Raw genomic sequence first — 14,429 nt, forward strand, 5'->3', positions numbered from 1 at the left:
CAGCCATTATTATTAATATTTCTATTTATTTATTTCTCCATGGAGTTTATAGTTGTGCACAAGATTCTTTTCCTTTTCATCCTTGCAACAACCCTAGGAGGTAGGTTAGGCAGAGCATTAATGACTCAGCCTAGAGTCACTAATCTGGTCTAGAGACACCCATTTGAACCTCTATCTCCCCACTCCTAATCAAACACTCTAATCACTGCACCACACCGGCTAGCAACCCCCAGATAATAATGAATAGCATGCCAGATTCTCTACAATCGCCATCTTTTCCCAGCTTTTTATTTGTGGCAAAGCATTCGGCATGAGATCTTTGCATATAAACATTAAGAATGACACCTGACAGAAGGTCCCAGAGCAGCCTTGAATAGGTTGATGGAAAGTTCTGTACTTTTGCTAATGAAATCCGATGTGAAGTCCAATCATAATGTGGATCCTGAGGAAGAAATAAAACTAAGAGGATACTCACACTAACATCTGAATCCACTACAAAGAGAACTGTTATCTTTCTGCTACTGCTGCTGATCACAATTACTCTTTCTCCAGTGCGTCCTTGAAGAGTTGGTTTCTGTTGCAGTTCATTTCTGTTCAGTGACATCTTTATCTCTATCCTATGACATCTTTAAGAAGACATGGTTGCAAGCAAAGGATGCAATTTCTAACTTTCCCACAGGAAAATAAACTTTGCCACTTGTCATTTGTATGCAGAGGCGTAACTAGGGAAAACGGCGCCCGGGGCAAGCACTGAAATTGCGCCCCCCCCCCGCTGCCGCCCCCCCAGCATACATCTGACTGACACACATGTGTTTTTTCCTCACAACAACCCTGTGAAGTTGGCTTGAATCTCAAACAACAGAATTATGATGCAATGATGATACACACTACATTATACTTAGGTTTTTCCTCACAAGCAACAACCCTGTGGAGCTGGCCTGTATCTCAAACAACAGAATTATGATGCAATGATTGATGATACACACCACATTATACTTAGGTTTTTCCTCACAAGCAAGAGACAATCTCCAAAGGTCCTGGCATATAACCCCCTCCCCCATTTTTCTTGCCAAACTTTGTGTCTTTAGCAGGATACCACAGGCACTTGTTAAAGCTAACACTGCAGGTTTTTCTGAGATGGAGCTGTTATAGGAGCACTTCAGCGTAAACTGAGATCACAAGGCAAGCTTTCAGAGTGCAAAAACGAGCATGCCAGCAAGCAGAACTCATGGTAAAACTCTCTTGGAACACCTTGTAACAATGCACAGGCAGCTATGTTACACTGCTTGAGTCAACTCACACTGCTGTACTACCCAGGCTGTGGGAATTGACTCTCAGTTCCATATACATGCATGCATTTAAGATTGAGTGCCAAAGAATCTTTATGATTGTTTTTCTTTCTTTTGGGACAGAGAGAGGAGCGTATAATGCAAACATTGACACCTGTTAGGCATCTGAGAACCATAGTTGGGCAGCTAAATAAAAGCCTGATTCTTTAATATGTTTTTTCCCCACCCACCCGCCACCGAATCCTTTCTTTCGTGCGGGTGTCCGTGTGTGTCCTCGTCGTCCTGCCTGCGCCTGCTGCAGTGCAGCCCCAGCCCCAGCAACCACACTTTCCTCCGCGACGGCGACCGTGCCACCACGTGCAGGTGAACAGAGGAAGACGGACGCACCGCACGCATGCGCAGCGCAACTCGGCATGCCGGACGAGACACGCATGTGTGCGTCACTGACTAGAGACCCTCTGGCTGGCAAGCCACTAGAGGGCCTCTTTCTGGTTGTTCCAGACTAAGCGAGCGACGGAGCGAGCGAGCCTCAGCCAAGGGCAGGCGCAGTGAGCAGCATGAAAGGCGCCCACTGCCAAGCTAGGCCACTGACTGGCCACCAGCAAAGCAATGTGGGGGGGGGGCGGGCAGTGCGGAAGGGACCGCTCGTGGGGGAGGGGGCGCCGACATGCTCCCTTGACTGCTGCAGTGCTGCTGCACTGAGCAGGAGAAATTTGTATTAAAATAATATTTTTTAAAAAAAAAAATTGGTCATGGCGGCGCCCCCCATGTGACCCGAAAAGATGGCGCCCGGGGCACGTGCCCCCCCTGCCCCCCCTATAGTTACGCCTCTGTTTGTATGTATCAAGCCATCCTAAAATATATCAATTTAAGTGTCATTTGATTAACATGGAGCGTGAGATTAAAAAGCATCTTTTTCAGGAAATATTAAAACAGATCAGGTAGCAACTCTCATGTAGCGAAGCATCTCAAAGTTACATACTTCTAAGAGTTACAGGATCCAGTTCTGTTTCATGGTCCCAATCCAACTCTGCCTACATGTAGACCTTTTGCTGAGCAGCTGTTTGGTGAGAAGCACAGAGAACTACACCCATCACCACCTTTTCTGGCTCTGCAAATCAATGCTGGTGCCAGTTTTCTAACAGGTCTCTGTGCCTGCAGCCCTAGTAGATGGCTTGGGAGGAGGAACCATACACATAGCTCCTTAATCTAGCTAGGGATGTCTGGGCAAAGACCTGCTTTCATATTGGCATGATGTCTAACTGAATAAAGGGTCAGAACAAACGCCTTTAGCTTCACTGCACTGTTAAGTTCCCGGTTCTCAGCAACGTGGCGCTAGTCTGATTCATAGCTTGATAACTGTAAAAAAGTAATGGAGAGACAAGAGCAGCTTTTGAATTCCTAACTGCAGTGCCTTCTAGGCCTGTACAAGACAACAGAGAATGATGAAACAGACAAGACCAAATTCTGGCTCTATCAATGACACTCCTGATGGGAAGTTTGCACCACTTTTAAAGAAGGGCAACATTACCACATATGTGAATACTCTCTGCTCTTTTCACAGAGCTAAAAATTAAACACATTTCAACAGCTAACACACTTTGACAGCTAGGAATTAAACACCTTTAAATCCACTCCAAAAGGGCTCTGGGCATTCAATGGACAGAGGAGTTGTGAGCACCAACAAAGACATGTAGTGCAGCAGTCTTGGATCCTGCTTTTATCACATTCTTACTTTCTGGGATATATCTCAGAGACAGTGCTAAAAAACCAGGCAAGAACAATATGACCAGAGATGGTGAAAAGGTACCAAAAAATAGCATCTGTACTATGGGTAATGACAAGGCTCTGAAAAGCTATCATCTCTGTTGGCCCACCTGAGGATGTTCTCGTGCTGGTGTCTGCAGCACACTTGTATCTGGGCCCTTCAGACATATAATATCTGAAAGAAAGGAACAATTTCTGAGAAAACATAGCTGGCCTCCTTAAGTGTACAATATGCTTAGAGAAATGGTGTCTGTGGGTGCCAAGAACTTATCATCCACTGAAAGTCACAGAACTTTCAGAGCTCCTCATTCCGATGGCATTTAGGCTCTGCGCTCTTAAAATTCTTCTTTATAGATCTGTTAAGTGGGTAAAATGAAAGTTAAGAGGAGTGGTGGAGATTTCTCTGCACATTTTTTGGCTGCTCAAAATGTGTCTGCTTGAGCAGAAAGGCATTTCTGGCATCACTAAATGAATCAGGCCTGGAGCTGGATTAACTAATGCAAAGCTTTGTTTTCACAGCTGGGCTACCCTATTCTCCAAACTGCCTTCTTTTGTGCAGTGTTTGCTCCACTGATTTTATGCAGAATGGTATGGTACATTGAGAGGGCCATATAAAGCTACTCTGTGCCTTTAAATATGTTATTGCACCTTGATTGGGTGTCTCCTGACCCCATTGTTTCAGAATTTCAGTGGAATTTATAGGCATAATCCATGTACCGTAATCAGGGCTCAGCCCCATTTAAGAGGAGATGTTTGGCAAGGCTGTGTGATGATGATGTTAGGAGTAAAACAGAGTCAAGCAGCCAAATCTCCGTGTAAAGAAGCTGTTTGTCAGCACCTATCAGAGAGAGATTGCTGAGGCCAGCCAAAGTTGAAAGGTCTTCAGAATTAGAATCTGGGAAACCAAACCAGCTCAGGGCACAGGCCAGAGACAGTGCAGAAGCCAGGAGACCAGAAATTAAAGCCAGATTCCAGAAATCAAGGCAAGATGCCAAGAGGTTAACCTGAGTCAGGAACCAAAGACAAGAAAGGAGAGAGCAGTATAAATAGTGTTGGGAGAGCAAAACAGGGAGCTGATGACAATGGACTACACTGTCAAGAGACTGTGGCATTTCTGTATTCTGTGCAGTGTCCAGTATTATAGCACCAAATCAATGCTGAAGAATAACAGCAATCATATTAGTACTGATAGCCACAACAGAAATATTGTAACTTCATTGAAAAATCCATTCAACTGCTGCTTCAAGGACACAAGGCTGGATTGTTCATGAAGCAACAAAAGTGTGGAGAAAAATTATCCAACGTTACCTGTCCAGTGTTATGCTTAAAGTAAATGGGAAGAATTTCTAAAAGGAATGAGACCCAGCCTTCCTAACACAGTCACAGAAACAAACTCTATCAAGCTTAAAGCATTCACCTCTTCAGACAAACGCCATAAGCATAGACAGTGCAGTGCTGTGAGGCTTCTCAGCGAATCAGCACCAGGGTAAAGGCTCCTCCAGATTTTAGTCTGAAGGTTCACCGTACCTGTGAGTGGTGGGGCTAAGGGGAGGAAATCCCACCCCCACTGCATCACCACGCCCTGTCACTCACGGATCTGACAAGGCTTGTCTGAAGAGGGAAAAGTCCTCTCCATGATGGCAGGCAGACCCATGATTGTGACACGCACACAATCATGGGTCCATCTGCCATCACAGATGAGCGACAAGGCAAGGGGATGAGTGGCAATGGGGGGTGGAATTTCCTCCCCGTTCACCGCATCACTCACGGGTTTGGTGAGCCTCCCGTGACATACAAGTGCACTCTCAGGCTGCTGTACATCAGTACAGCGCACCCCTTTTCTGAATGTCTGAACAAGGTTATGACGGATGTATGATGGAACCTACTTTACCACATGGCAAGTTAAAAAGAGCTCTGAACTGATAATCTGAAATCTGTTGCCAGACTTGGCTTATTTTCAGCCAAATTTTGGGTTATGGCCCATTTGACCCACGAGTATACCCCTTAGGTTCTGGCAACGGGCCATTCTAACATTTCACAGTTTAACTGTGCTAAATGTCAACCCAGATGTTGAGAAGTCATCATTACTTAATTCGCAATCTCTGAAGCAGTAGAGCCATTCCCTAATGTCATACTGAAAAGCTTGCTTGCCGCAGTCCTCCCCATAGTGTTATCCTTAATTTAGAAATTAAGCCATTTCCCTGAGCCATTTTGGAAGGGTGGTATAAAAATTAAAAAAAAAATCAAATGAATAATAAATAAAATTTATTTAGTCTTTCTTAACAGGGTCAGAAAGGTTGTTTTAACCATACTCCTTTGCTCACTATTTTGAGTCATCCATAGGTCACTGCTGGATTCAGTTTGCACTCAATACTGAGCTGCAGTGATTTCTGCTTATACAAGATAATCCCTCCACTGGGTTATCAGTTAGTGATCTCAAGGAGTCCCCATATCATAGAGTCACAAACATGGAGTGGACCAAAAGGTCATCAAAACCTGCAGTTAAGATCTCTTACACATATTTCCCATCTTTTATATAATAACACACAAAACCCATTCAGGTATACTGGAAATATCTAGTGATGTTCCTGGGATTTCCATTTGAGCTGAAAAGGAATTGCGTGAACATTCAAATATCAGAAACTGAGGTTGCAATACTAAGCCCATTTACTTGGGTATAAACCCCACTGAATGCAATAGAAATGTTTTCCAAGTAGGAAACATGCATAGGATTGTGCTGTGAAGTATTGAGCAATTATTTTTTTGAACAAGAGTTCCCAAACCTTGGGTCCCACTCCAGATGTTGTCCCAGTTCTCTTCATCGTCAGTAGAGGTGTGTGTGGACTGAGGGTTAATGGTTCGATCTGAGTTCGAACCGAACCATGGGTCTGTGAAGCAGTTCGGTCCAGCTTGGGCCAATCATGAACCAGTTTTGCAATCTGAGGGTGGCGCCAGGGGTGAGAAGCACTTTTAAAGGTAAATAAGCATGTCATTGGAGTCATGAGGCTCCAGGAAGCTTCCTGGTGCAGCAGCAGTGCCGGAGTTGCACCGGGCTGTGCACGGGCTGCTGGGGGGGAGCACCATCACACCAGAAAGCTGCATGGAGTGGCATTACCACCAGTGAAGACATGCTTATTTATTTTTAAAGGTGCCTCTCAGGACCCTGCCCCCCCCCCACCCAGCACCAACTTCGCACCACCGAACCGGTTTGTGATTCTCCCAAGCTGGACCGAACCGGGCCACAGACTCATAGTTCAGTCCAAATTTAGACCAAACCATGAACCCTCAGTCTGCACACGCCCTTAATCCCCAGCTACAATGGCTGACGCTTGTGGGAGATAACCAGCTCATTTTTATTCGTGAATGAATAAATAAAGATATTCAGCTACTATTCCTAGGTGCTTCTATAAATAAGTAAAATGTCAAAAAAAAACCAACCCCACATTTGTTTTAAGATGAGAATTAACTCACTTATAGTTTTCACTAGTGCTTTAAAAAGTGTAGAGACTGTAAGTTAAGGAGGTCACTTTAACTTCCACGCCACATAAGCAGTAAAGATCTTGTACAGTCTTTTGTATATAATGCTGGCTTTGCCAATTTGGTTTCCCCTCCATCCCCTCCATCCATTATCCCCCTCCCCCACCATTTTACAGGGATCTGCTCATTAGTTCTTCCCTCTTTTATAACAGTGGCTTACATGATGTGCAACATCACAGAGCTATAATACTGTGCCCCAGGGCTACTGTGGACTCCTTAGTCAGCCCCATCAGCATCCAGGCTGCCTTAGGAGTTCAATGCAGCCCTGGAGTGAAGCGTTATGTCTCTGTAATGCTGCACATCATGTAAGCCAGTAGGACTGACTCTTCAGTAAATACCCAAAGCACTGTTAAGCAGGGGTTGCAGATACAGAAGAGGATCAAGAAACCAGTAGTCAGTGCTCTGAATGAGAGTCAACCTAGCCACACAGCTAAGCTTGCTATGGTGACTCATGTGGTCCATACAGCTTAGCATAAGGGCTATAGCAGCCATAATTATTACTGAGGGACAAGATTGCTTCTGGGAAGGGTGGTAGACAATCTACTTTTCAGGCAGAAGGCCCCAGGTTCAGTCCCTGGCACCTCCAGGTAGGACTGGGAAATATTCCTGCCTGAAACCTTGGAGAGCCACTTCCTAGACAATACTGAGCTAGATGGACCAATAGTCTAACCCAGTATAAGGCGGCTTCCTATTTGACCTGCGCTGTGATATGTGTTGGGATTTTGTTGCCTTATTAGAATAGGAATTTCAAAGACTAGCAAGAGCATTTCTTGAGAGGTTTTTCCCCAAAACAACAAAGATACATATCCCTCTGTAAGAAGTGGGGTCCCCCAGGGATCTGTACTGGGACCGTTGCTTTTTCATTTATTCATAAATGATCTAGAAGCAGGAGTAAGCAGCAAGGTGGCCAAATTTGCAGATGATACCAAACTCTTTTGGTTAGTGAAATCCAAAATGGATTGTGAGGAGCTCCAAAAGGATCTCTCCAAACTGACGGAGTGGGCAACAAAGTGGCAAATGTGGTTCAATGTTGGCAAGTGTAAAGTGATGCACATTGGGACGAAAAACCCCCACTTCAAGTATATGCTGATGGGATCTGAGCTGTCTGTGACTGACCAGGAGAGAGATCTTGGGGTCATGGTGGACAGCTCATTGAAAGCGTCGACTCAATGTGCGGCTGTTGTGAAAAAGGCCAATTCCATGCTAGGGATCATTAGAAAGGGGATTGAAAATAAAACGGCTAATATTATAATGCCCTTCTACAAAACAATGGTGTGACCACACTTGGAGTACTGTGTACAATTCTGGTCACCACATCTAAAAAAGGACATTGTTGAACTGGAAAAGGTGCGGAAGAGGGCAACCAAGATGATCAGGGGCCTAGAGCACCTTTCTTATGAGGCAAGACTACAACACCTGGGGCTTTTTAGTTTAGAAAAAAGATGACTACAGAGAGATATGATAGAGGTCTATAAAATAATGCGTGGTGTGGAGAAAGTGGATAGAGAGAAATTCTTCTCCCTCTTGCATAACACTAGAACCAGGGGTCATCCCATGAAATTGATTGCCGGGAAATCTAGGACCAACAAACGGAAGTACTTTTTCACACAATGCATAATCCTCTTGTGGAATTCTCTGCCACAAGATGTGGTGACAGCCAACAACCTGGATGGCTTTAAGTAGGGTTTGGATAACTTCATGGAGGAGAGGTCTATCAATGGCTACTAGTCAGAGGACTGTGGGCCACCTCCAGCCTCAAAGGCAGGATGCCTCCAAGTACCAGTTGCAGGGGAGTAATGGCAGGAGAGAGGGCACGCCCTCAACTCCTGCCTGCGGCTTCCAGTGGCATCTGGTGGGCCACTGTGCAAAACAGGATGCTGGACTAGCTGGGCCTTGGGCCTGATCTAGCAGGGCTATTCTTATGTTCTTATGTTCTCTATGGACCAGATCCCCCATCCCCCATATGTTTAATAGGACAAGAAAAAGAAAGGCAGATACATTACCTTTGGTCAAATATAGGTCACTATATTTGCAAAAACCTCCTCCTCCTCCTCCTCCTCCTTCTACTACTATTTCTATACCTCCCTTCCAAAAATGGCTCAGGGCAGTTAACACAAAGAAATAACAAACAACTAAGATGGAACCCTGTCCCCAAAGGGCTCACAATCTAAAAAGAAACACAAGATAGACACCAGCAAGAGCCACTGGAGGTACTGTGCTGGGGGTGGATAGGGCCAGTTACTCTCCCCCTGCTAAATAAAGAGAATCACCATGTTAAAAGGTGCCTCTTTGCCAAGTTTGCAGGGCTTCATTTTCAAATTGCTGCATCCCAGTCATTTTTCAATGGATTTGCAACAATTGGACAAGTGAGGGTGCTAATCAGCTAGTTGGACTGGCTGGCTAGACTGGATTTTATGATGGAAAACTCAGAGCTCATAATGTCAGAATGCAGATTTTACTTCTCACCTTAGCTTTATAGGCACAGCCGTGTGTGTACAATAAATGGTGATGATGTTAACCAATTCTGTTAAAATGTCCTAGATTTTCAACAACGAACTAGACTCTCCTTGCAAGAGAGAGTAATCGAACATTGATCCCATCTCAATGAACTGAAGGGTGGATTTGCCTGCATCATTCATAATCAGAAAGTAGCATTGCCAGTGGCAACAGTCTATGTCACAGTTCTGGAAAACGGTTTCTTTTGCTGTATCCTGGGGCAACGTGCCACTTCCTGAGTGAACTGTGCCAACACCTTGAATCTTTGGGCCTGTATTCAATCCAGTGCCAGTCAGATTCAGAAATGAAAACCCGACAAGTTTACAGCCTGAGGTGGTATTGCTGCTTTATCACTCAGTCCTTGCATCAGCGTGTCTGCCTTTGAAAATAATCCAGACCATCTTCCCCAGCTTCGTAGTTTCTTTTTGTCTCAGTAGGCCCCTTTTCATGCCTTGTTAGCACATTTTCAACCGGTTTGAAGAATGCTTTGAAGGGCGGTCCTGCCACCAGAGCCCAGCACTGGTACTCTTTGAAGTTAATCCCAGCTTTATGTGTCTACATGACATTACTGCGGACAGGCTGGTGTTCTCTCGTCATCTGGAAGACACTATTACTGAGGGAGCGACACCATCAATAATGTTCCGATTACTGCAGTTTTTCTTTCAGTTCATGGCTGAGAGCTTTAAGAGGACAGCAGGGGAAAGTGGCTGGTCTCTGGCATGGTTTCCTGCTTCCCATGGAAAAATAATGCGATGCACAAGGGTAGTCAGGAGGCTCCAGGGAAAGGATTTGATGACAGCATTTGCTGAAGGGGTAGTTTATAACATTTAGTTGTAAAGGTTTGCCCAAACTGCACTGCTTCAGGCTGCAAGTTGAGTAATGTATGTCTGAACACATTCCCCATATTAAAAACAAACAAACACCTCCCTGCACATATAAAACTAGCACGCATGTCAAGAGGAAAGGTAGCTTAATTTTCTCCCTCAGGGTCCAGTTCCTTTCATCCACAACCTTCCAATATTTCAGTGTCCTTCCATGTTCTAGCTCCAATTCTGTTGTAACTTTTACTAATGATGAATTTTCTTGGAAATAAGCAAATTGTATTTTTTTAAAAAACACACAGATATGAAAACCTGCTTAATTTATAGCCTGTATTTTGCGCCTTAAAATCTGAATTTCTTTGTCAGAGGATCGGCTGAGCACTCTGGAATGGTCTGTGGGGGCAGGGATAACACTCGCCAGCAGAAATTGGTCAACTAATGTGTTTTTCACAGTTTAGGCCCTGTTAGTTCTTGGACTCGGTCCCAACCGCCAACTAATCATTCCAGCCGCACTCCAGTCTAAACCATGCCAAGCAACATAATCCACTGAAGATCTATCCTGAGAGCTCAGAGGCACTAAAGCTGAGGCATTAGGCACTTTAACAAAACACAGTGCCAAAAAACTGCTTACTTCTCTGCAAAGTTTTCCAGGCTGGCTGGGGGGGGGGAAAGAAATCATGCATAAGTCACATTGCTTAGTTAGTGCATTCAAATTCCTACTGCCATGCTCCAAGACTGAGGTATCAGACCAGGGCAATTTACTGTAATTTAATAATAATTGTAGCCTTTCCTATGCTGAGCAGTTTCAGTGGACTATGGCCAGCCTATTTCCCTGTCCAGTCTTCTTGTTCCTCCTTGCCTAGCTGCCCCAATCCTTTTCAATAACCCCACCTATAGATGACCACATTTCCCTGCAACAGGGCTCCTTTGTCTTTAATAGTTGCTAATTGGGCTTTCAACAGGCGAAACTTCCTCCTCACTGAAGCTCCATGATTGGAAGAGTTGCTCCTGTTGAATTTCTGCCTGTCACACATCTGTTTAATTTCATACAGCCCAAGTCCAGTCCTGTTCTCGTCTCTTTCTAAATATAGCTGCAGATCCTTAAATGGCTCTGTGCAGAGGAGAAGGTTAGTAGAATTGCTTGATGACTCCACTGTTGTGTTGGCCATTCCTCTTGCATGTGGCGTACATTTTATGCAGTGTATGCAGGGACAGCAAGGCCACCGCACAGCTGTGGGATTATGGGAAACCTGCCTTCAGAGTTTCTAAACCTACTGAGGCCCCCGTTAGACTAGGCACCTGGCAAACTGCTTAGTGCAGATGTGCCTAACCTGTGACCCACCAAGCTGACCATCTACAGCCACCCACTTGCCTGAGAGTGGAATGGCAGACATGTGGCGGGCCACAATGTGTGGCTGGTGGGTTGTGTCTAGCCCAGGGTAGACACTGGGCCCAGTGTAGTCTCAAAGCAAGGCAGATCAAGAATTGAGTAAGGACTTAGTCTGCTTGACTATTTCTGCAAAGGGAACATTTCTCTTCTGTGTTCCTAAGGGCCCAGCCAGACCAGGCTTGAAATAAAATATAACCACACACTGTAGACTGTGTGACTGAGTAGACAGTTTAATGTATGTATGTATGGATATGTTTTGGCCCTGCTTTGCACAGAGGTGTCTGATGCCTCCTGTTTAATTGCTGCTAAGCTCTCAGGATCATCAGTGGATTATATTGCTTGGCATGATTTAGACCAGAGAGTGATTAGTTGGAGGTTGGATCAGGCTCCAAGAGCTGAGAGGGTAAAAAGAACATCCCTAGATCAGTTGTGTAGAAGGCGCTTTCAATCACATTCACAGAGTCACAGTCTAAGCAGGATGAGAAGTAGGAATAAAGGAGGTTGAGAGGTTACATATTTTCGCCTGCAGCAGTTACTCCTAAAACGGATACCAGCAAATCTATTTGTCTTTCTTTAATGTCTCAGAGGATGCCTTTGGCATAGCACATTCCACATTCCCAACATCTCCAGGGAGGGCAGGGAGAGAGCTGCTAGAGAGCTGCTGCCAGCCAGTGTTGGCAGCAGTGTTGCCAGCCAGAGCATTCTGAGTTTGATAACTCTAATGCAGTAGATGCCAGCTTCCCATGTTTTTCTTGTCCTTTCCTGCAAATCTGGCTAGAATAAATGGAAGAGCCTTTTCTCATGGCAGCTAAGAAGCCCATTTTGCTGTCCCGTAGACCTTGGCTACTGTTCAAGAAGGGAATGATTTTCTTTCACACCACAGCAGCTGCAATTGAACCTGACACTAAAGTACCAAGAGCCCTGCTCCCATCTAGAGGGAGCATATATGAAGGAGAGCTGGTCTTGTGGTAGCAAGCACAAATTGGCCTCTTTGCTAAGCAGAGTCCTCCCTGGTTTGCAATGAATGGGATACTACATGTGTGAGCACTGTCAGCTATTCCCCATAGGGGATGGGGCTGCTCTGGGAAGAGCACCTTAATGCTTACATGCAGAAGGTTCTGAGTTCTTTCCCTGGCATCTCCAAATAGGGCTGAGAGAGAGACCTGCCTGCAACCTTGGAGAAGCCGCTGCCAGCCTATGTAGATCATACCGAGCTAGATGGACCAAGGGTCCGACTCAGTATATGGCAGCTTCCTATGTTTCTAGGGCTCCTAAGAGGGCATGTGCAGGGCATGGACACAGCCTGCCACTGCAATCCTATCTCTCATCCTACACGCAATCATGGAATATACAGACATATATACATATATAATATACTAGAATATACATATATACTATCATGGCACTCATGGGACACCTCCAGTATTTAGAAAAGCTTGTGCAATAAGCCATGCATTCTTAATAATGATCAGTGTGTGCTGATTTTGGTACCAAATGATTTAAAAAAAAAATTTCTCCATGACTTAAAATCTGGTCCGACAATAGCTTAAACCTCATTGACTTGCCCATTCTCCTTATTAGTTTCCTAGTCTGAACTGATGCCGTTTCTGTTGCTTAGGAAACATAGCTGAAAGAGGGGGGGATATCTCCTCTGCAGAGGGAAAAGAGCAATAACATTTCATATAACTTCTGCTGACAGTGACAGCCTCAAACCTGAAGGGGATTGGGGGCAAAGATCTCATTTTGCAATAGGAGGATAGCCAGTTTTTCTATTATTATACCAGGTCAGAAGCAGATTTCTCCTTTGTCAAACTGAGCTGCAGTCCCAATAAAAGGGACTGGATCAAGATTTGCAGGCCAGCAAATGGCACTGATTATTGCTTCAGAACAGTTTATTAATGCAGACAGTGGCGACGGAAGCAGAAAAAGATATAACGTAATTATATATACACTGCGACAGTCATCTGCACAGAGCTGGCACCAGATATCTTGCCGCCCCAAGTGACTTTACTTTTTGCCACTTGGTTTTTCTTTTATCCAAATTACAACTATAAGAATGTTGCCACCTGATGACACGGCAGCTACTGCCTACCTTAAGCAAAGGGATGTATGTTTCAGGCATGTGTACGAGTACATAGGTCATTTAATAGTTCATGACAATAGTCTGTAAAGAACTAGTGAAATAACTAGAAATATTGATCTTCCCAAGAAATAATCATAGACTGAAACGTGGATGGGGAAAATACTCTTCACTTTTCTCCTCCTGAGCTTAGACATTTCTTCCTTTCACTTGCACTGTTCATCAGTGCTGATAAACTCCTAGGAATAGAGATCAGGCATCAAGGGAAGGGGGAAGGCACAAACTGTGGATTTGAAGAATGTGGAGGCTTTGCTGAAATTCTGGTTTATTGTGATGCTTTTGGTAGCCACTTTGATTTCAAAATTTTGTGAGAGGACAGAGTGTGAGATTTCAGGGCCACAAGCATTATGAAAAAGTGGGTCGGGGGGAGTCTCTGGAAAAGCCTAATTTTGAGTTGTCTCATCAATAGTCTCATGGTTTAGGGGATAAACATTGAACAGAAATTGGGCCTCGGGGTGGGGGGAAACCAGAGAATTTGCAAAAGTCAGGAAATGTAGATCTCTGCATCAAAACCACCCAAATTCTGCAGCCAAGTCACATATTTTGCTGTCGGAATAAATCATGCAAATTTTACTCTGCTGTTCATTTTCTTCATTTTTTCCAGAACCAAATTCTGTAGGCTTGCAGAATTTGGGATGAATCATGAAGCACTGGGCTGGTACAATGCAAGTACAGAGTTCTGCTGTTCACCAGTAAAGGCGATTTTTCTTTCTTTGCTGAGATGTCACTCTTAAACTCACTAGCCTGGACTTGTTCCATAAAAAGAGGCTTAAATTTAAAAAAAGGATTCAGAACAGCCTCACCTGAAAATGGTGAATAAAGCTTTTCTCGCATGTTTATTCAAACCAAGGATTTATTTTCTATTCAGAGTGGATTGGGAAATAGTATTTAATAGTCTGGTTTAGTTTTCAGATCCCAGAAATAACCACCTGCTTTTCAGCTTTACTTGCCTGAAATACCTCAGAAAGATTAATAGGAATAAAGGCAAG

The sequence above is a fragment of the Hemicordylus capensis genome, chromosome 1 (genome assembly GCF_027244095.1).
Source record: "Hemicordylus capensis ecotype Gifberg chromosome 1, rHemCap1.1.pri, whole genome shotgun sequence".
Taxonomy (NCBI): Eukaryota; Metazoa; Chordata; class Lepidosauria; order Squamata; family Cordylidae; genus Hemicordylus; species Hemicordylus capensis.